General features: G+C 44.8%; 1 protein-coding gene across 1 annotated transcript in view; it reads left to right on the forward strand.

Annotated features, from left to right (window-relative positions):
* Positions 1-23,002, forward strand: part of mRpS23 (mitochondrial ribosomal protein S23) — a 127,763-nt gene that overhangs the window by 85,157 nt on the left and 19,604 nt on the right. The gene's annotated exons all lie outside the window — the stretch shown is intronic.

Below are 23,002 nucleotides of genomic sequence, written 5' to 3' on the forward strand. Positions count from 1 at the left end.
AATGAGTTATTTAAGAGGAGCCTGTGGAGTCATTTGGAGAGACAGGCTGACGAATGAGGATATAAAGGAGTGTTGTGGTGTTGATGTGGATGTGATAGGAAGCGTTATGAGGAACACACTGAGGTGGTTTGGCCATGTGAAGAGGATGGAGGGTGAAAGACTGACGAAGAGAGTGTATGTGAGTGAGGTGGAGGGGGGAAGAGGGAGGGGGAGGCCGATGATGAGATGGAGGGATGGGGTGGAGAGGTATATGAGAGAGGGGGGTGTGAGTTGGAAGCAGGGCAGTGAAATGGCGGGGGACAGGGCGACTTGGAGGCGATTTGTTTGTGGCCACCCCAAACGGGATTGGGATTGAGGCGTCTGGCAATAGATAGATAGATAGATATATATATATATATGTATGTATGTATATATACAGTAGGCTCACACAGTGCACGAGAGATTGGGCGGTGCACGAGCTCGCGCACTGGGAATTCGCGTACTAGGAATACATAATCTTATGGGAATAATTACATATGGGCGGTACCCCCTCATACCTGGACATTTTTTGGCCCTTAGAGACATAATAAAGGTCATATGTTTCAGACATTGTACTAAAGCTATAGCTACAATAACAAAACTATGGGTAGTCACCTTAACCCCTAAAACGCGGATCGTCGCTTTTGCGACGGTCGGCCCAAAGGGCAAAACGGCGGGTCGTCGCGTTTGCGATTTTAGTTAATTTTGAATAACCGCGGGCAAGCAGGCTAAAGCTGGTATTGTCTATCAGTCCCGCCACCCGTGAGCTACTTTTAGCACACTTGACCTTTGTACTACTGACCTCGGTTGTTGCCAAGTCTCATTTTTTTTACCCACAGACGCACCGATGCGCGGCCCTCCCTCGTCGTGCGATATGGCAACGCGCGGATGGCTGATACGTGTCAATCTGCGCCGTCATCTCGCAAGCACTTTTTGCTATTGGGAAACGCTTGTTTCCCCAGTTGTCACACTGTCATTTTTTCACGCGGTTTGCCCCAGAATAGCGTCAGTCCACGCAAATCTGCCACGGTGACACCATGTCAGGCTCTAGCTCTTCTAGTTCCGTGCCTTCTAGCCCTCCGAAAAAGGGTTTTGTTACCTCTACGCCCTTCAAAACTTTACAAGTGACTACCAAGGGGCTAAGTGACTCGGCCATAGCATCTGAACTGTTGAAAGCCTCTATGGACTATGGCAGTGACGTGGGTGTTTTGTCTAGCCTGGCTGAATCAGAGACACAATCGAGTGCTGATTCAGGCCCTGAAGTGATTATTTCTGTGCCGGAGGAAACTGTGACTGTGCCCAGCACCTCTACAGGGAAGGCCCCGGTGAAAAGGGGCCTCGAATATGGAAAGGGAGAAAAAAGGAAGAGGAGCGGAGACAGCAGTGCACCGCCATTGTCCACTACGCCACGCCACACCACCGCAAGCCCGCCACGTTCTCCCAGCCCTCTTCTCTCGTCCTCCTCGTCTGCTGTCCTGTCTCCTGAGTCATCGGAGTCTCCATCACCACCGAGAAAGGGAAGTAGACGAGCAATGTTACGTATGAGAGGTTATCGTAGGCCTAGTGTTCGTGTCAGTAAAGTTAAGTCCCCTAGGCTAACTCCCACTAGGCAACTCAGGAGTCACGCCACCACGGGTGACCTTGACGCAAGCGATAATCTCCCTCCAACCACCACCACCACCACCACAACACCAACACGGCCTGGGATAGCCTCTCCCTTACCTACTATTGCCCAGCCTGCCTCACCCACTCCCACACGACCTGCCTCACCCCCCGGCGCCCCAAGCACCTCCCAGCCTAGGCAGGGAACTTTAGATGCTTTTGTGTGGTCAGAGGGATCAGATTTTGTGCCTGAAGATCTGCCCTTTGACGAAAGTGAGTGTGGACTTCAGGCTGACTTCCCTGTGGACGACGATGGTGAATGTGTTGACTACCTGTTGGCCTTCCTTGACGACGAGGTTATGGAGCACATCTGTACCGAGACCAACAGGTACGAGGGGCAATGTGCGCCAGTTCGCGAAGAAGAAGGTGAGGCTGCGACGCCATCCACGTCGCGGATGGCATCATGGGTGCCTTTGACGATCCGCGAGCTTTTTGTATTTATTGCCTTGATGTTGCTTATGCCGCACAACTGGAAGCATAAGTTGGAAGAGTACTGGGGTTCCGACGAGCTGTGCCCAACACCAATATTCAATAAATACATGAGCCGCAATCGTTTTAGGCAGCTGATGACTTATCTTCACTTCGCGAATAATGATGAGCCTTCCCAAACTGACCCATTATGGAAAGTGAGGGAAATCCTGAACATGATCGAAGATAAGTTTACGAGGTTCTTGCGCCCTTTCAAGAAAGTCGTGATTGACGAGTCTTTGGTATTGTTCAGGGGCCGTCTTCGGTTCGTCCAGTACATTCCAAGCAAACGCCACCGCTTTGGAATCAAGTTTTTCGTGCTGTGCGACTGCAAGACGGGGTTCATCCTTGACTTCGTCATCTACACCGCCAGCAATGTCGACTTGGATAAGACTGACCCCCTTGGATTCTCTGGTTCTGTGGTGAAAGTGCTTTTGGAAAAGTACTTTGGCGAGAATCATGTCCTGTATACGGACAATTACTATACAGCTCCAAAACTCGCCAAGTACCTTTCTGAACACGGCGTCGGCTCCTGTGGCACTGTCAGAAGTAACAGGGCACATTACCCTGCCTTCCCAGAGGCTGAAAAGTCAAAGCGGGGAGACGTGCACCTGAAGAAATCTGACAAGATGCTTGCGATCAGGTGGCATGATAAGAGAGTCGTGAACATGCTCACCACAGTACACAAGGGTGAAATGCTGGCAACAGGGAAGGTCGACAGAAGGACTGGCAAGCCTGTGATGAAGCCTGATGCTGTAATTGACTATAACGTCAATATGCGGCTGGTGGACAAGTCGGATATGATGATTGGAGAGATTGACTGTCTGAGGAAAAATCGTCGTTGGTACAGGAAGGTGTTCTTGCACTTGATTGACATGTGCATGTTGAACGCCTTCATCCTGTATAAAATCAAGAACAGGAAGCCAGCCAACTACTCTCTCAGAAGATTCTCCAAGACTTGTGTCTACCAGCTGCTTCAGCGTTACGGCCAGGTGCTTTCTACAGGTCCCAAACGCCACCCTCACACACCTCCAGACCGCCTACAGTGTATGGCCTACCTTCAGCGACACCGCCTGGAGCCACTGCCAGCCACTGCAAAGAGGGGAAAGCACTGAGGAGGTGTCATGTGTGCAGCCACACTACCAGGCAGGAAAGAACTTTTAGGCGCACCTCCTTGCAGTGCAAAGAGTGCAAAGTTCCCCTCTGTGCTTACCCGTGTTTTTCGACTACCACAGCCTAAGTAGATTTTGAAAATAAGGGTAAAAATATTGGGAAAAATACTGAGAGTGACAGTGATAATATTGTTTAGTTTTCTTTTACGTGCTGACAGTGACAGCCTGATGAGTGTAAATTAGTGTATGTACTTGTAAAAGCACTGACAGTTACAGTGTTTTTTGTTGTAAATAATTGTACATAGTAATCATATAAGTATTGCGAGTGACAGTCACTCCAGTGTAAAAAGATAAAAGCATATTTTCCTATTCTATGTTCTGAAAGTGAAAGTTTTTTGTGTATAAAATATTATTTTTATAACACTGGACAGTGACACTGATGAATAAGGCAAAAAAAAAAAAGATACAGTGAAAGTGAGCGATAGAAATGAAGTGCGAGTGGCCGACAGGAGCGAGAATAAAGTGCCTGCCGTAAGGCTGAATAAACTCGCGCCGCGGTGGTCTTCCTCAGTCCCAATCCACAATACTGGCAGTGACATTGATTTTTATGACCGTAATAGTGACAGGCAAACGTTTGCGAAGTCCTATGATTGGAAAAAAAAGGAGTATACGTGTTTTTTGCCGAGAAAAGGCAAATGTGACAATATTGACGGGAAGATCGCCACCGCGCTGCATGTCGGCCGTGCGCTCCGTCCATTTTAGCCTTATTTTCAGTTCTTATTTACAAATACGGATTCCAAACAACCTGTACGTTGTTGTATAAAGTGTACTGTGACAGATTGAGGCTGTGGTAGAAAGAAAACCGGGTTTCTGGAGGTGTGAGAGTGAAGACTTTGTTACCCAACTTTGCAAGTCTTCACAAGTCCTTTGGTAGTCAACGAAGGCTCAACATGTGGCTCAGGAGATAGCTGAATGTAAGTAATATATGCCATAAAAATTTTAATGCTCTAGGGTTAATCTATGATTTTTGGCTAATATTTTTCCACAGGTACTCAGACCCCGCTACAACCCCGCCACAGGGGGGGGATCGCGCATACACAGCCGCGTTTTAGGGGTTAACAACAATAGACAACAGGCCTGATGACCTTAAATAACAGAGGTTCCGAGGCGTGACAACACTTACAGCGCCGCACTCCCCACCGCACCAATACTTCCCTCCGTGACTCCTCTTGATCACCTTCCCCGGTAGCATCAAAGTCACTCACTTCGGCCATAAACCCTTCAAAGTCCAATGCTGACACTTCATCCTCAACAGGAACAGGAGCAGACGATGTCGTTGGTTCCGCAATTTCACCAACTTGAGCCCACTGTGTGTAGATTGTTATGAGCGTCTGCCTTCTTTTTATTTCTTCCCTGTGCCTGTCTGTGTAGAAACGGAAGAGTTTGTTGATACCAACCAGAAGTTCCTCCGTTCTTAGGTTGCTCACTTCCTCTTCCGTCATCTCTTCCTTGAGCTTATCCACGGCAGCAAGGATCTTGCTGCCTTCCATCACGCTAGGCTGCTCAACTTGACTCTGTCTGGCGTCGGACTCTGCGTCAGCCTCATCTATCCGCTGCAACACTTCCTCGGGAGGCTGTTCCTCAGTAGCAGTGTGCACTTCTTGTATGTCCACCAATGTAACTTCCTCAAAACCTGGTACAGCTTGTGCTGCTGTCAGTGTTGCTGCCTCAGCCTCGGCCAGTGGTTGAATGGCCGTCACCTGGGTGATGCATAAGTGAGGCACGAGCATTCACCACGCATGGTTCACCGTTGCAGGTGTAATCAGGTGCCAGGCTTGTAGGAGAAATTCAACTGCATCCTTCACCGTAAAGTTACGCCAAAATGCCTCAACAGTCATGGCATCTGTTGCAGGTCGGGATACAGGTGCTGGTGGAGATGGAACGGGAGCAGATGCCTCATCAAGGTCTTCGTTGTGATCTTGTTGTAGGGCATGAAGCTCCTCTTGTGTGTCGGTCTTCCTGCGTATGTAGTAGTACACTTGCTTATGGTAGAAATGCTTCACTGTGGCGATTAGTTCTTGATCCTGTGGCTGCACTAGTGACGTCATGCGGGGCAGCAGAAACACAACACGACAATCCTTATGAAGATCTTCAAGGTATGGAGGGTGACTTGGTGCGTTATCAAACACAAGGAGCATCTTAAATGGAATGCCCAGTTCCCGACACTTGGCCCTGGCATCAGGGACACACTGCCTCGTTAACCAGTCTGCCATAATGTTCCCGGTCATCCAACCATTTGCGGACTTGTACCAATAAATGCCACTTGCATCCATGTTCGTGAGGTTTTTGTAGCACCTTGGGTGTGAAGCTGTGTGTACAACAACTGGTCTCATCTTGTGACTCCCAGACAGGTTTACAGCAAACATTACCGTCATCTTGCACTTCTGGAGCTTGCAACCAGGGGCTTGTTTCTGTCTTTTAGCGATGTAAGTTGATTTGGGCATGGCCTTGTAATATAACGACGTTTCATCGATGTTGTAGATCTGGTCCTTGGTGTACTGTCCCTCTTCAATAATCGCTCAAAATATCGCGGCCAGCTCATCGGCAGAGGCACTTTCACCAGACACTTTCACGTAACGGAGTTCCTTGCGCTTGAGAAAATGGTCCAGCCATCCAACCAATGCCCTGAAAGGTTTTTCCACTTTTAACCTGCGAGATGCTGCCTTGTAAAAGAGCTGGGCTTGGTTCCGAATAAATCTTCCATTCAGTGGAACACCTTCCATTTCTTTCCTCATTATGAAGGTGGCAAGATAGCGCTCCATTAGTATCATAGCACGATTTCCCACCCGCAAACGGCCGTCTAGGTCAGAGGCACCGTACGTCTTCACTACAGCCTTTATGGCTTCACGGTTCTTCCACACAGTTCTCACTGTAGATTCAGCCAGTCCCAGGGTTCTCCCAATGACAGTGTTTCCTTGACCCTCCTCCTTCATCTTAATGATCTTTAACTTGGTGGCATGCGTCAGAAGTTCTTAACTCTTGTGGTTGGAGCCATGGTGTGGCGAAGTACAGGCAGCACAAAAAACACCACACGTTGTACATGACAGGTTAGCTGTAGAGAGCGGAACCGCACAGTGCACGAGCCAGGACTGTTATGGTGCGCCCGCTTCCTTGTACCCCAAGCTGCGCAGTAGAATGCCTGGGAATTTCTGCGCATCAGCATGACGACATGTGACGCGCTGTGTGAGGGGTGGTTGCGCACTAGTAGAAAATGGCATTTTTGAGCCACTCCTTGCCTCTGCCTTGCGTTCTGTGCGGTAAACTTGCGCATTGAAGGGTTTTTGGTTATGATTTTTGGTCACTTGCGCACAATGCAAATCGTGCACTGCGATGACGCGCACTGTGCGAACCTACTGTATATATATATATATATATGTATATATATATATATATATATATATATATATATATATACAGTATATACTGTATATATACAGAAGGCTCTCAATATTCGATTAATCTTACTTCGATATTTTGTACCTCAGTCGGACTTACCCGCTCATCCAAAATTCATGCTTGGATTTCAAAAGTCAAGCTTTAATCACTCAGGCCAGTTTGCGAGTGCAAGTCTATGCTCATCTGTTCATCTGTCATGCCACCTACTGGCCACTTGTTGAAGCTTGCCCTCATTCAAACGTTGTTTCCCGTTCACCAGGAAACCATTTGTGATGCTGGATGGTAACCATATAACCATATTATAGTGCCTGGTGGTTTAGTGAGTAATTGCAGCACTCCAGTCGGATTGAGCCGGTGAAGGTTTATATCCAAGGGATGGTTGGGGTTATTGCTCATATAGTGCCACTCAGGGATGATTGAGGCTGGTCACTCTCATCTTAAATGTCAGGACCAACTTGCCTAGCCCCGGGCTCTTATGCTCCTCATCAGGCAATGTAGGCTTGGATGATGGATGGATGGATGAAATCATTTTTGTGATGACAGAGGCAGTGAAAGCATCAACGGCAGTGGCCATGGCGATTGGGACAAGAACAAGGAAGCAGGTGTTCACTCAAGAGGGGTTGGGATGAGCACGAGTGATGGCAGGGAGGGTGGCAGTGGTGGCTGGCAATGGTGATTCAACCACCGCCTCGGAACCAGTCAGGAAAATTCGCTGTCAAGTCATTTCACCGTCACAACAATAACAAGACAATTCGCCGTCATTAATGAAGACAGCTATGAGTGATGCTGGAATATAAATTCAAAGGCGACTACAGCGAGGAAGAAGCAATTATCGACTAAAGGTGCAACTAATAAATAATATCCAAAGCTATTGAACATAGACTTTGATGGATCCCCCTGATATATAGTTATTAAAGTATTGATTAATTAATATTAAGTATGTTTATGGAATAATGGGGAATCGTCCAGGGTGCGAATTGTCCTGATGGGGAATTGTCCATGTTTTGACGATGAATTGTCTCAGAACTCAACACTCTACCACGTAAGCTTCATTCTTTCTATATTAAAGTGTGTGCAGCCTGTATTTCTTGCTTTTCTTGCTAATAGTAAGTAAATACAGTAAGTCCTCGTATTTGGATGCATTTTACTTCGACGCCTCATTTTTCGCGCAAGAAAAAAGTTTCTGAGTTGTCTCACAATTTGCAAATATCCTCACAGTTCGATGCTCCCATCCGGCAGCCAACACTCAGCAGACAATGCGCACCGATGCTCAGTTTAGGCACTGTCCCTTTTTCTATGCAACAGTTTTCCATGATCTTTATACAGTTTATGATCATAACGTACAATCTTCAGCCATGTCATGAATACACAGCAGGTCCAGCTGGGCAGTAGACACACCTGAGTTTGTTATTTTTTGTGATCGTAACGTACGATCTTCAGCCGTGTCGTGTTACTATTTCTTAACAAAGAATCGTTACATGTTTCTCGTAACACTACAGTAATCCCCTTACTATCCGGACGCCCACTTTCCGGACACCCCACTTACCGGACATTGTGGGCCTGGACCTTCGGAACCCCCCCAAAAAAAAAAAATCCTATTTTTTTCCCACGTAATTTGAAATTGCTGCTCGGCACCAAACAGCTGTTTATACCACAGCCCCTTCACCCCTTCCTTCTTCCCCCTCCCCTGTCGGCTTGCCATTTGGTATTTTTCATTACCAAATGTGGGCTAATTTGATAATGAAAAATTTGTTTGGTAGTGAATCAGAATAATGCATTACCAAACGGATTTTTCACATGTATGGGGATACACAGGATGGAGATAGTAAATTGTTTGCCCTCTCTCATTAATATACTAGCCTGCATAGCGTGAAAATAATCAACATGCTGTTAATTATAAGAAGAGTGATTATATGTATTTCCACTTGTATATATAATTAGTGAAGAATAAATGCTAACTTTATGAATTTGGTAATGAAAAGTTAAATTTGGTAATGAAAATTGAGGAGTTTGGTAATGTGGCCGAGTTGCGATCTGGCAACCTTGCATCCCCCTCATCAGTAGTTACCTCCTAACTGTGATCACGAGTAGATGCTTATCACAATGGATGCCACACGTGCTCGTTTTTTGTGAATAAACAGTGAATAAACTGCAATACCTTGCCACTAGACCACACAGGAATTTACAGTGTTGTGCAGTGTTAAGAAATTAGAATTTAGAGTGCAAGCCGTGGCTCAGTGGGTTAGAGCGCTCCGCTCTGACCGTAGGGTCGGAGGATCGAATCCACCCAAGGGTCATTGGTAGACATCAGGAAGGGCATCCGGTCATAAAATGCTACACGCTCCAAACCAAAGTCCTCTACCCAGGGGCGACGCCTTAGCCCTTATCCAAAAAAGGGGTACCTGGTGTAAAACTCACTTTTAAAGGATTAACTGTGGAGTGCAAAGTGGCGGTTGAAACTGGCATAGTGCAGTTAACAGAATGTGTAGTGTTAAACAGTTATAACTCACAGTGCAAAGAATTACTGTAAGTGCAGCACAACACTGGATTACTCTACATGGTTCAAGAGCATTTTCACTACTGCCAAAGCCTTAGAGAAGGCGGCCACAGACGTGCTGTAAGTACCCTGGCTGAGGTACAGTCACTTCTGATTCCTCATTCTTTGGTTCTTTTTCATTTATTTCATGCTTTATGTCCATTATTGGCGTGAATAGGGTCTTAAATAGGTTAAATAGGTGCTATGCATGTCCGGTAGGGAGTTATTTAGGTGGCTTTCAAAGTTAGGCTGGGTTAGGGTCCATAAGTACAAGTCCAGGAGGCTGGGGCCCACCATCCGGACGGGACCACTTTCCAGACATCCCTTTGGCTCTATTTCGTCGGATAGTAGGGGGATTACTGTATTTATTTTTGTTTTGATGGACAAATACCTGAAATGGATGTAAAATAAAGCTTATCGATATTTAAGGAAGGAAAGAATTATAACAGTCCCAATACATTTCCTGTAACTATCTATGCACTACACCACATGCACTTTACGTTTCACACAACGTATCCCACTACGTTACAGGGGTTGGCGCCAGCAAGGGCATGCGGCCAGAGAACTTTGCCCCCGCTACCTAGTGGCGGACTTCTGGGGGGAGGCGTGGCGGGGGTTCCGCCGGCATAGATCATGGGTCCAGGGCGAGATGGGGCTCGGGCCTGTGCTAGAGGGTACAGGGCATTGCGGTTCCCAGGCTGCCGCTTCCGCCCAATAGAGAGGGGCCCGAACCTGGGAGTAGTGCCCCAGGAGGCTGCCCTATCAGTGGGTGTATAATGGTGGGATAGTTGCAGTGCCAAGACTCACTTGGAGGGTGTCCCTGCAGCTGTCCTGGCAGGGTGCCCTGAGGCCACTACCACAGCCACTGGTAAGCTGGTGGGCTAGGGGTCCCAGATCCATTGCCTGGACGTGGGATTGTGCAGTGAGTGGGACCTGTGCTGTGTCTGTCCCCATTTATTAATACTGAAGATGACAAAACAAAAAAGGTTTCAAAGCAAGCCTGAGGACAGTAAATCACCCACGGGGATGAGGGTGGGTTCATGGAATGTGGGAAGTTTGAGGGGAAGAGCAGGGGAAGTCGTTGAGGCATTCAGTAGGAGGTGGGTGGATGTGGCATGTTTGCAGGAAGTCCGGTACAGGGGTGGATCAGCCAGAAAGATTGTTGGGAAGGACTGTTGCTATAAGTTGTTTTGGCAGGGGGGGACAGACGGATATGGAGGTGTTGGTGTGATGGTTGCGGAGAAATGGGTGGAATATGTTATGAATGTTTTGAGAGTAAGCGATAGGATATTGGTAGTGAAAATTCTGTTGGGAAGAAAGATAGCTGTGATTATATCGGCATATGCTTCACAGGCAGGATTGGATGAATCAGAGAAAGATAGATTTTGGGATGATTTAATACGTGTAGTGGGTGGTATGCGGGATGATGAGATAGTGATTTTGGGAGGGGACTTAAATGGTCATGTAGGTGAAGCAGCACAAGGTTATGAAGGAGTGCATGGGGGATGTGCATATGGTCTAAGGAATGCAGAAGGGGAAAGGATACTCGAGTTTGGGGAGGCAACGGACATGATTGTGTGCAACACATATTTTAGGAAAAGAGACAGTAGGTTAATTATGTATGAGTCTGGGGGAAATAGCAGTCAGATAGATTATTTTCTGGTTAGGAGGGCCGATAGGAGGTTAGTGAAGGATGTTAAAGTTATAGGAAGTGAGGAGTGTGTGCAGCAGCACAAACTATTGATTTGTGATATGGTGCTTAAAGAACAAGTGATGAAAAAGAGGACTTATGTACCTAGGAGGAAAATATGGAAGCTGAAAAACCAAGTAGTAAGGGATGCCTTCTATAGCGAGTTGAGGAGAGTGGTGGCTGAACAGGAGCTGTAGACAGAGGCGTTAATGAACAGTACAGAGCCCTCAAGAACAATTTCTTGAGAGTTACTGATGTAACATGCGGCTGAACTAGAGGACCACCAAGACATAAAGTAACTTGGTGGTGGGATGAGGGTGTAGAAGCTGCAATTAAGGAGAAAAGAAGGCTTTTCTGGGAATGGAAGAAGGGTGGTAGCAAAGAGGAATATTTGGCTGCCAAGCGTAGGGCTAGGAGAGAGGTATACAGGGCAAAGTCTGAGTCACAGAGACAATTACTTGATAACCTAAATCATGGGGAAAGGAAAAATATATTTAGGGTGGCAGGTCAGGTGAAGAGGGATAATCGGGATATCATAGGTGAGCAGTGTGTGAAGAATGATGAAGGAAGGGTAGTGGTGAACAGTGAGGATATTAAAGATGCATGGAGAGAGCATTATAACCGGTTGTTGAATGAGGAGTTTGACTGGGACAGGGAAGGTTTGGAGCCAGCAGATCCAGTGTCTGGCCCTTGGCCTTTGATTGATACTGCTACTGTGAGTGAGGCAATAGGCAGGATGAGGGTGGGGAAGGCAGCAGGTGTGTCTGGGTTGACTGCCGAAATGTTGAAGGCCTCAGGCGATATAGGGGTGAGTTTAGTCACTGACCTGATAAATAGGATTATTTATGAGTGTGTTGTCCCAGATGATTGGCTGAAGAGTGTAATTGTAAATGTGTATAAAGGGAAGGGTGATGCCCTGGAAAGAGGAAATTATAGAGGTATAAAGCTTTTAGATCAGATAATGAAGGTAATGGAGAGAGTTTTAGAAGGTATGATTAGAGAAAGAGTGAATATTGATGAGATGCAGTTTGGGTTTATGCCAGGTAGGGGGACCACTGATGCCATATTCATTGTTCGACAGCTTCAGGAAAAATATATTGGTAGGAGAAGGGATCTTTATTTTGTTTTTGTTGATTTGGAAAAGGCCTTTGACAGAGTCCCTAGAGAGGTGGTGAAGTGGGCAGTGAGAAAGCTTGGCTTGGAGGAGTGGCTGGTTAGGGTGGTTATGGCCATGTATGTGGGTGCTCACACCCAGGTGAGAGTGAATGGAGATTTGAGTGATGAGTTTTCCATGAATGTTGGTGTGCATCAGGGGTCAGTCTTGAGTCCCATGTTGTTTATCATGGTACTTGAAGCCCTTTCACGTGACTTTAGAAACGGACTCCCGTGGGAGTTGTTGTATGCTGATGATTTGGTGTTGATTGCAGAGAATGAAAGGGAGGCGGAGGAAAGGTTTAGGAAGTGGAGAGATGGTATGGGGCAAAAGGGTTTAAGGGTAAATGCAGATAAAACAAAAGTGATGATATCTAGGGTTGGTGGCGGTACTGTCAAACACGAGGGAGAGTGGCCATGTGCAGTTTGCCACAAGGGAGTGGGAAGTAATTCCATCTTGTGCAGTGTGTGTGATAAATGGGTGCATAAGAGATGTAGTGGTATCAGAGGTAGACTGCGAGATAATGCTGATTTTATGTGTACGGCGTGCCGGGGTGAGCAGGTGGAGATTGTCAGACGTGAAAGGATTGAACTTGCTGGTGAATCTCTTGAGTGTGTGGAAGAGTTTTGTTATTTGGGAGACATGTTGTGTGCTGGAGGTGGGGCTGGAGCTAGCTCTGTGGCTAGGGTGAGAAGTGGTTGGAAGAATCAGGGAGCTCTTGCCTCTCCTGACATTGAGAGGGCTCTCCCTACGTGCTAAGGGGTCTTTGTATGCAGCATGTGTTAGGAGTGTAATGCTGTATGGCAGTGAGACCTGGGCAGTGAAGGAAGAAGACATTCGCCGGCTCAGACGTACAGAAATGACAATGATTAGGTGGATATGCAGTGCGTCCCTGCGTCCAAGGCCTGGAGGGGCTGGGTTTACAATGGAAGAGTTGAGAGGTAGGATGGGACTGGAGTGTATTGGTGTTGTGATGAGGAGAGGTAGATTGAGGTGGTTTGGACATGTGGAGAGGATGGGGGATGATAATTGGGTGGGGAAGGTGAGAAGTGTTAATATTGGGGGTGGGGTTATGAGGGGTAGACTGAGAAAGACATGGGACGAGGTCATTAAGTGTGACCTTAGGGTTAAGGGACTGAACAGGGAGGCTGCAATGGATCGTGCAGCGTGGAGAGCCGCCATTAGGTGACCAAGGCCGACACATGCAAGCATGTTGGAGCCTTTAAAAACGAAACGAACGAAACGAAACGAATACAGAGATGGTAGACTCAGCCCACCAAATTTTGATTCTGTTTGACTATATTACAGCCTCTCTTCCTTGTAGCAGTGAGTAAAATAATGTTGTTATAATTTCTCCCTTCCTTTTAGTGACAAAGAGGGCACATAAAATGACCAGGGTTTAGTTGACCTACTTTGATGTTGAAAATTAAATAATCTGGTGAAAAGTGGCAGCTTTTCCCTGGTTAGTGATATCAGGAACTAGCCCATCCTCTCTCAACACACCTTTACTTGCCACTCAAGCCAGTCTTCACTTTATTTCTGGTAAGGATTTTTGGTGTTGCAGCTCTTTATAACAGTTTTAATGTCTTTTCAGGCATATGTTTATTGTGCTATGCTGTTTTAGCAGTAGCAAACACTCTTCATTTAATTTTGCGTAGGGCCTGTTTGGTGTTATAGTACTTTCTGATAGGGTAGGTACGTGTCCTACCTGAACACTCCTCTATTTTTCCCATTGATTCTTAACTTCACAATTCGATGTTTCACGGTTCGCGAGGTTTTGGCGGAACATCCAAGCAGCAAAAACAAGGATTATATATATATATATATATATATATATATATACTGCAAACTCGCCCGGAACACATTCTTGCTGAACGCGCTCGCAATTATACACGATTAGTTCTGGGATATGTATAAGATAACGTAAGATTAAAGAACCATTACGAAAACTATATATTTACGCAAGAGAGGCCTTTGATAGGCCAAATCCTCAAACATCAGCTCAGCACGCATGGTTTGTTTTGATCATGTGATGTGATTCGCAGTACTGCTTTTCCTCAGTGCTGTATTTGTAAGTTAAATATTTACAGTACTGTTCTGGTAAGTTTATGTGCAAGTTAAAGTATTATTAGATAACGTTCAAGCAAGAAATAAAGTCTTATAACCAGTTTTCTGACGGGCATCAGAATATTACCTTTTTTATTTGTTTGTTAAATATTTGCTGTACTGCTTTTCCACAGTACTGTATTTGTAAGTTAAATATTTGCTATTCTGGTATGCACCTGGAAGTTAAAGCACTTAAAGAAAGTTAAAGCATTAAATAAAGCCTTGTAACCAGTTATAGAATACACATGATCGGTGGGTTCCAAGACAATTCGCCATCATGTCGATTCCCTGTCAGAACATGAACGATTCCCCATCAGGACAATTTGCACCCTGTATGATTCCCCGTCATTCTATAAATATATTAATTAATCAATACTTTTATAAATATACTTATTATTAATTAATCAATACTTTAATAACTCTATTTCAGGGGGATCCATCAAAGTCTATGTTGTCTTGTTATTGTTGTGACAGCGAACTGGCTTGACAGCGAATGGTCCAGAAACCATTTTGCTCCCTAGACTCTCTAGGCGTGGTGTTTTGCTGTTGTCTGCCATTGGTGATCAATATGAGGCACTTTGGGTGGTTGGAGGGTTCATTTGGTGTTGTGGCTTGCAAGTACAGTGCTGCACAGCAAGGTTTCGACGTGCCGGTGCGTGGGCACGGGGTAACATTCCGACGCCGACTGGTTTCGGCATCGAAATGTTGCCTTGTGTTTGGGTGTTTGTGTGTCGGAGTTTTGCTGTGCAGTGCTGTGTTTGTGGGTTGTGACATTGGATGGGCCTTCTGACCACTTGGGGTGCTTCATATTGATTACCAGTGGCAGATGGTAGCGGGGGACCATGTTTGGGAGATCTAGGGAGCAAAGTAAGGAGTAGTTAAAACTTACGCGGTTTCGCGCCGAACGCGCCACGTTAGGAACGAAACCCATGCGTTGGGGGCGAGCTTGCTGTATATATAAATTTATATATATACACACTGGTCCCTTGCATTTAACGTGTTTCAAGTTAGTGATTTTTGTGTTTAGCGATAGGTTAGGAAAGGTACCAATCCCGCGTATTTAGCGATGTGGGGCATGAAATGCCTTGCCCGTCTGCCACCAGACCACCATTGTTATCATTGTTGTGAGCGTCTGGTGACCTTGGGTGCTTTTTTTTCTCTCACAGTGCTGAGCATTTGGCATTTTTTGCTGGTGAGTAGATGTATTAGTTGGAGAAGAACAGGGAGGCTTTAGGAAGGGAAGAGGATGTGTAGATCAGATATTCATTCTTAGTTCGTTAGTGGAAAAGTTTCTAGAGAAGGGAAAGAAGTTGTATGCAGCCTTCATGGATTTGGAGAAAGCATATGACAGGGTGGATAGAAAAGGATTGTGGAAAGTATTAAGAACATATGGAGTAGATGTGAAGTTGTTGAATGCTGTGAAGAGTATGTATGATGGTGCTAAGGCTGCAGTGCGTGTGGATGGTGAACTGAGTGAATTTTTCTCTTTGAAGGTTGGGTTGAAACAGGGATGTGTCATGTCTCCATGGTTGTTCAGTTTGTACATGGATGGGGTAATAAAAGAGATACAAGGTAGGGCAGTGGATGTTGGAGTGGCCCTAGTGAGAGAGGGTAGTGTTTGGAAACTCCCTGTACTGTTGTTTGCAGATGATACTGTGTTGTTACGTGAAGACGAAGGGGAGCTGCAAGGCTAGGTGGATGAGTTTGGGAGAGTGTGTAAGAAACGGAATCTAAAGGTGAATGTAAAGTGATGGTCTTTGAGAGAGGTGAAGTCATTGAAGGTGCAGTGAGGTTGGATGGTGAGGAATTGGAAAATGTGGGTACGTTTAACCCCTTAACCGCGGGGCGTCACTTTCGTGACACTTGGGAGCAAGGGATCATACCGCGGGGCGTCGCTTTTGTGATTCTGTGTTATTTTGAATTCACCCGGACTTCCAAGTGGGGGCTTGTATCATCTATCAGTACTGCCAATGTCCAACACTAGTCAGCACTCCTAATCTCATCTGTACTCCCATCCATTGTTGACAATTTAGCCATTTCTCCCCATTCTTGACTCCCCTCCCTACCCCCCCTCCATTACCCTATCCTCTCGCCTGCCCGGCCGTGCTATGCTAAGTAAATCTTCCCTGGAATTTTTCACTGATTTCATCCATTGAAATAAGCCCTATGCCCTATTCTTATACTAAATAATATATACAAGAAAGAAATAAGGTAAGTGAGAGTGCCATACACCTGGAATTGGCTAATTATCACCTGATGGAGGTTTGGAGGGTGAAGTGCTTGAAAGGGTACAGCAGGGAAGAAAGGTTGCTGGTTCCTTGAAAGCAGTGATAAGTAACAGGGAAGTGAGCATGGAAGTGAAAAAGTTACTACATGACAGTATTGTGATACCAACTCTAACGTACGGAAGTGAAGCTTGGACATTGTTGGAAGGACACAAGTCAAGAGTGAGAGCAGTGGAAATGAGTTATTTAAGAGGAGCCTGTGGAGTCACGTGGAGAGACAGGCTGGCGAATGAGGATATAAAGGAGCATTGTGGTGTGGATGTGGATGTGATAGGAAGCATTATGAGGAACACACTGAGGTGGTTTGGCCATGTGGAGAGGATGGAGGGTGAAAGACTGACGAAGAGAGTGTATGTGAGTGAGGTGGAGTGGGGAAGAGGGAGGGGGAGGCCGAGGATGAGATGGAGGGATGGAGTGGAGAGGTATATGAGAGAGGGGAGTGTGAGTTGGGAGCAGGGCAGTGAAATGGCGGGGGACAGGGCGACTTGGAGGTGATTTGTTTGTGGCCACCCCAAATGGGATTGAGGCGTCTGGCAATAGATAGATAGGTAGATCACCTGACAACACCTCACGTGCACTCGTTCGCTAATTTTCGCTGTTTTTTTCCCCTTGAAATATGCCGTATAATCTATTTTCGTAATAATTATACATATAAGGAGGGAAGGGAGAAGCCTAAGTGATGTTTACATTCACCTGGAACTACCTAATTTATAATGTATTGTCTAGATTTCCTGCCAGTCATTTCAGTGCTATACATAGCTGTTTCAAGAGCTAACGTTGGTAGTACTGAATATCCCCTAAGTAGGCCTCCACCTGGCCCTCCCTTATCAGTTTACTCTCATCTTCCGAAGTGGAGGTACGTCTGTTTCCTCTTGCTGACTTCAGGGACTTTTTCACCCCCATGCAAAGGGCCCTGTGACCTTTACCCCCTACTAAACCTCGTGTGGAAAGAGGTAAAGGGCTGACAATTGATAAAAGAGTGACTACGATCTTTCTATTGAGTAAAACAGTGCAAGTGGAATTGTATATAACGTGTAAACAGCAAGTGAAAGCAATGAATGTAAATATACGTGAACAGTGGAAAATAGTTTTATAAGTTACTTCAAGTGACAGTGCATAACACAGTGTAAATAAAATAGAAATGTAAATGAGTAGTATTATAAGAATACGAGTATATACCCTAGGAGTAATGAAAGTGAAAGTTTCACTCTAGCATGTCTGAATACTATGAGTTATGAGAGTGAAGATGAAAGTGACATTCACTCTCAATGCTAGTATACAGGACGAGAAAGTGAATGCTACATATTTTACTGAAAGAAATTGAATCCCTACAGTGACAATAAACTAATACTACTGAAGGAAACTTATGGATAAAGACTGTAGATATATATAAGTGTTATATAGTAATAGAAATATAAAGTGTGAGGGGTTTTATGAATAATAAATGACAGAGTACCAAGAGCGAACTAGTGCCAGTGCGACGGTAAGACGCACACGTAATTTTCATTGCTTTCACAGTGGGTTTTTTTTTGGAGTATGGATCCCAAACTACTTGAAAATCATAGAGTAGTGTTTATAGTGTTAATATCTGGCTGTGGTAATCATATTACGGGTTGTCGGGAAGTGTAAAGTGGAGACTTCGTTACCCAACTTCAGAGGTCTCCACAAGTCCTACGGTAACTGACGAAGGCTCAACAATCATTCCAGGAGAAAGCTGAAGGTATGTGCCATAAGCATATGTAATTTTAATATTCTAGGACTAATAATTGATTTTTGGCAAATATTTTTTGAGAGTCTGTCGGAGCCCGAATAACCCCGCGGCACACGCAAAACATCGGTAAACATGCCCGCGGTGAAGGGGTTAAGTATCACGAGGGGATGTGAATTTAAGAATTAGAAATGCTTCGATTTTACTCGAAAGTAGAGACAAGAAATTGACTTCTGAAAATCAAGTAGTAAGTTTTACTTTATGCCGGCTTACTTTGCCAATTCTCCAAGGACAGGAATTTATAAACTTTGTCAACAGTACACAGCAGAGACTAATCGCCCACAAGTGCTGTTTGTTAGTACTGTTAGCCTCTTGAGAAAGTGACTCCACTGCTGACAATTAATAACTAATGATAATGATAATGGACAGGTTCTTGCCAGTGCTTAACTTCTGGCTGGCACAACGGATTTAAGTTTGATACAAAAGAACTGGCCTAAATACCAGTTATGAACAATGTAAGGAGTTTGTGCAAAGTAGGAGCGGCAAACTGAAGTAAGCTTAATGTGGAGAAATAAAACATGAGTCTATTTACATTAAGCTCAAAGAAAAGAACTGTAAATTTATTGATTACAATAAAATAAATTTACGTTATATGTCTCAAAATGAATTCAAAAGGAGAATTCACGGTCACTAGGGGACTCATGAATTTAAATAACAAAGAGAATACACTCACTCGCTCATTCAAAAGCTAATTGAACTTAAGCCTAGAAAAACGAACAGGAATACTGGTCAGTGGAGGGACGGAGCCGAACGAAAGACTGGGTGTCTGCATGATGAACACCAAATGCTGCTATTCGCTGCAAGCCCGCTTTGCCAAATCACCGTCTAGGTGGAGATTCAGGAATTCACTGTACAACGGAGACGCTGCTCTACACTGGGCACAAACGGTCCTATCCTCGAGGCGACTTAAAGCTGACTAAGTTCAAACTAGGGAGGGGTAAGAGAGATGGCCGTGTTTGCCGGAAGTAGGCATGGCCCAACTTCAACAGTCAACAGAGAGAGGGCGAACAATATACGCTCGCAATAAATCATTCAGTGAAAGCACTGATGTCGTCCATAAGAGTGTTCACTTATGAAACAGTGACAAATGTTCTGAAAACTATCCCGACTGAAGTGCATACAGGGACGGTTGAACTGAGTGATGCCCAGTGGGAATTCCACTAGAGTTCGTGGTTTTCTCATCAAAGTACAATGTCATGAATTTGTTTAAATACACTCGCGCGAATTCGTGACATTAAGTACTTGGGGAGTGTGATGAGTAAGGATGGAAGTTTGGAGGGTGAAGTGTTTGAAAGGGTACAACAAGGAAGAAAGGTTGCTGGTTCCTTGAAAGCAGTGATAAGAAACAGGGAAGTGAGCATGGAAGTGAAAAAGTTACTATCTATCTATATACCTAGGCTGCTTCCCCCAAGGAAAGGGAGGTTGCCAAGACAGGACGACACACTCCCCATTTACTCATCCATTCAAACACATTCATTCGCATCTTAGTCCGAAAGGGGAGAAGGGACAGATCCTCACCGCACCACACTGCACGAGGGCCAGTTGCACAGTGCAATCAGTGACATCTGTGGCAGGGCCCAACAGCAGAGCTGGTTTACCCCTACCACATCATAATAGACCCATCCCCTTACCCGCATCTGACCTGATTAGCTGATCAGACCAAATGTGGGAGAATATCCCCTCAGGGCTACGTCATCAGTTATTCATTCACAATTTCTCCATTTATTTCTGTCACGCACAGCCACTCTTCCTTGCTCAACAGACATCCCTCTCGCATCAAACACTCTCTTCACACTGTCCATCCATCCTATTCGTGGTCTCCCTCTCAGCCATACACCTCTCACATCAGATCTAGTTATATTTTTCACCAATCGCTCATTATCCATTCTCTCCATATGCCCAAACCATCGCAACACCAACACCTCTGCTCAACTTGATCAGCCATCTCCCGAACAACTCCAGTTCTCCTTCGCATTTCATCATTTCGCACTCAATCCATACGCGCCACTCCACACATACTCCTCAGACACCTCATCTGCATTACATTCAAACTTTTCCTCTCTGCTACACCCATATTCCATGTTTCAGCCCCATATAATGCAGTCGGTACCACAACACCCTCATACAGCCTTCTCTTTACATCCATTCTAAGTGAACGACATCTAAACACTTTTTTCATTCCTCCCAGCACCTTTCCTACTTCATTCATTCTAAACTTCACTTCTGCATCTATTCTTCCATCCACAGCTACATGTGACCCTAAATACTTAAAACACTCTACCTCCTCAAGCAACTTATCATTCAAAACTATTTTCATCCCCCTACCATGTACCGAACTCGTACACTACATTAATCTTATTCTCATTACTTTCAATTTCCTCCTTTCACACACCCTTCCAAACATCTCTACCAACTGTCTCAATCTCTCCTGTGAATCAGCCACCAGTGCAGTATCATCTGCAAACAGTAGCTGCTTCAAATTCCAGTCTCTACCATCAACATTCACCAGACTCAGACCTCCACCTAAAACTCTTGCATTCACTTCACAATACTGTCATGTAGTAACAAAAAGTTACTACATGACAGTATTGTGATATCAACTCTAACGTATGGAAGTGAAGCTTGGACGTTGTTGGAAAGACATAAGTCAGGAGTGAGAGCAGCAGAAATGAGTTATTTGAGACGAGCCTGTGGAGTCACATGGAGAGACAGGCTGAAAAATGAGGATATAAAGGAGCGTTGTGGTGTGGATGTGGATGTGATAGGAAGCTTTAGGAGGAACACACTGAGGTGGTTTGGCCATGTGGAGAGGATGGGAGGTGAGAGACTGACCAGGAGAGTATATGTGAGTGAGGTGGAAGGGGGAAGAGGGAAGGGGAGGCCGAGGATGAGATGGGGGTATGGAGTGGAGAGGTATATAAGAGAGGGGGGTGTGAGTTGGGAGCAGGGCAGTGAAATGGCGGGGGACAGGGCGACGTGGAGGCGATTTGTTTGTGGCCACCCTGTACGGGATTAAGGCGTCTGGCAATGGATAGATAGATAGATAGTAGATGTATAACCATACAGTACTGTATCTGTGTAATGTATTGCTAATACACTGTGTTTCATTTTCAGCACCTAAAATAGGAAATCAGGGGGCAAAAAATAACTTGGAGGATGGGCGCAGACTAACTGATATATTTCCCATATAAAGTACACTTCGCATTTAGCAATTTCACATGTAGCGATGGTTTCGCCGGACACTGTATATATATATATATATATATATATATATATATATATATATATATATATGCAGTATGTGTATACAGTGGAGTCGCGATTGAGGACAAAAAGAAACAACGATCTTACAACAACAGGGATATTTAATTTCCCCCATAATTACTCATTAGAGCCGTAGTATCTCGCAGTTGCTCGAGAGCAACTGTGTGGGAAATGGGTGCCTTTAGGTATTGGATTTCCAGATAACTGCATTTGTTTACAACTCGTGTGTTATGCTTTTGTCGGTCGCTGATTAGCTTCCTCGACCCGACCCGACCCACGTGACCCCTTTCCCATAGCACCTGCTACTGCCAGCCTCAGTGTTATGTGGATGGTCGTTGTGATTAAAAGCATTTATTTGCCTATTTCCTTGCTCCTCATTTCCTCTCAGTACTCTTAGCACGTGGTTCCAAACTAACTTAGGTATGCTTAAGCACCCTGAATGTGCTGTGAACACAAGAAAAGCATTTATGCCCAAGGAGAATGTAGAATTGTCGGATGAAGTGGTGTATGGTGTGGGAGTTTAAATGCAAACGATCAGACAGATAAAATGAGTTGGATGTGTTTACAATGTGGATAGTTTCTTTGTTGGAAAAAAAAAGTTAATGATGAAGGAGCAGTAAAATTCATGTTATCACCATTAGTGCAATACTGTAGATGTAAAAAAAAAAAAAAAAAAAAAAAAAAAAACCTTTGTGCCAGATCTTTGTTATGAATTGACGGTCTTTGGTGGAGAAAATTCAGCTCTTACGGTATGTGAAGACACTACATCCTGACGTAAGTAGTAAGGAAAGATAATTATGTGAGTTCAGTTCTTGTGAATTATACTGTAACACATTATGCTGCTTGGCTGATTTGATTATTACTTATGATTACTGCATTCATGTATATCTGGGAAGTGAGAAATACGCAATCACTCCATGCTGACGACTTCAGTATACTGTAGTTTTTTTTGCCCTTATTGTTGATGACTAATGACATTCTAAAATATGTATTTTTTATTTTTATTTATTTATTTTTTAAATGAGTGTGCCGAAAGTGATTCTTGGCAAAATATGCGTGATGCTGGCCGGCCATTATTCGCATGTTGATTAGGTCAGAAGTTTTTGCTTTATTGGTAATGAAGACTTTCAAGTGGCTTGGTGGCAGTCCTTGGTGGTTAAAATTTTTATGGGGAGCATTAGGGGCAAAACTATTCGGTTAAGTTAGGGTAGTATGCACTGGTGTGTCCAGCCGGCAAGATCGTATGTAAACACTGTCTTGGGTGTCTTAAGGCAGACGTACTTGTAATAACCTATCTTTAAATATTCTGTATTTTTATCGAAAAATATGGGGCTCCTAGAACCTAACCCCCTATTTTACATGTAAATATATGTCACGTTTTAGCACTAAATTGATTTTGCACGAGGTCTTGCATGATCTGTCTCATGTTGTATGGAGACTGTACTGTATGTGTGTGTGTGTGTGTATGTATGTATATATATATA

The sequence above is a fragment of the Coenobita brevimanus genome, chromosome 37 (genome assembly GCF_032717465.1).
Source record: "Coenobita brevimanus isolate Jiangsu-jjx chromosome 37, ASM3271746v2, whole genome shotgun sequence".
Taxonomy (NCBI): domain Eukaryota; kingdom Metazoa; phylum Arthropoda; class Malacostraca; order Decapoda; family Coenobitidae; genus Coenobita; species Coenobita brevimanus.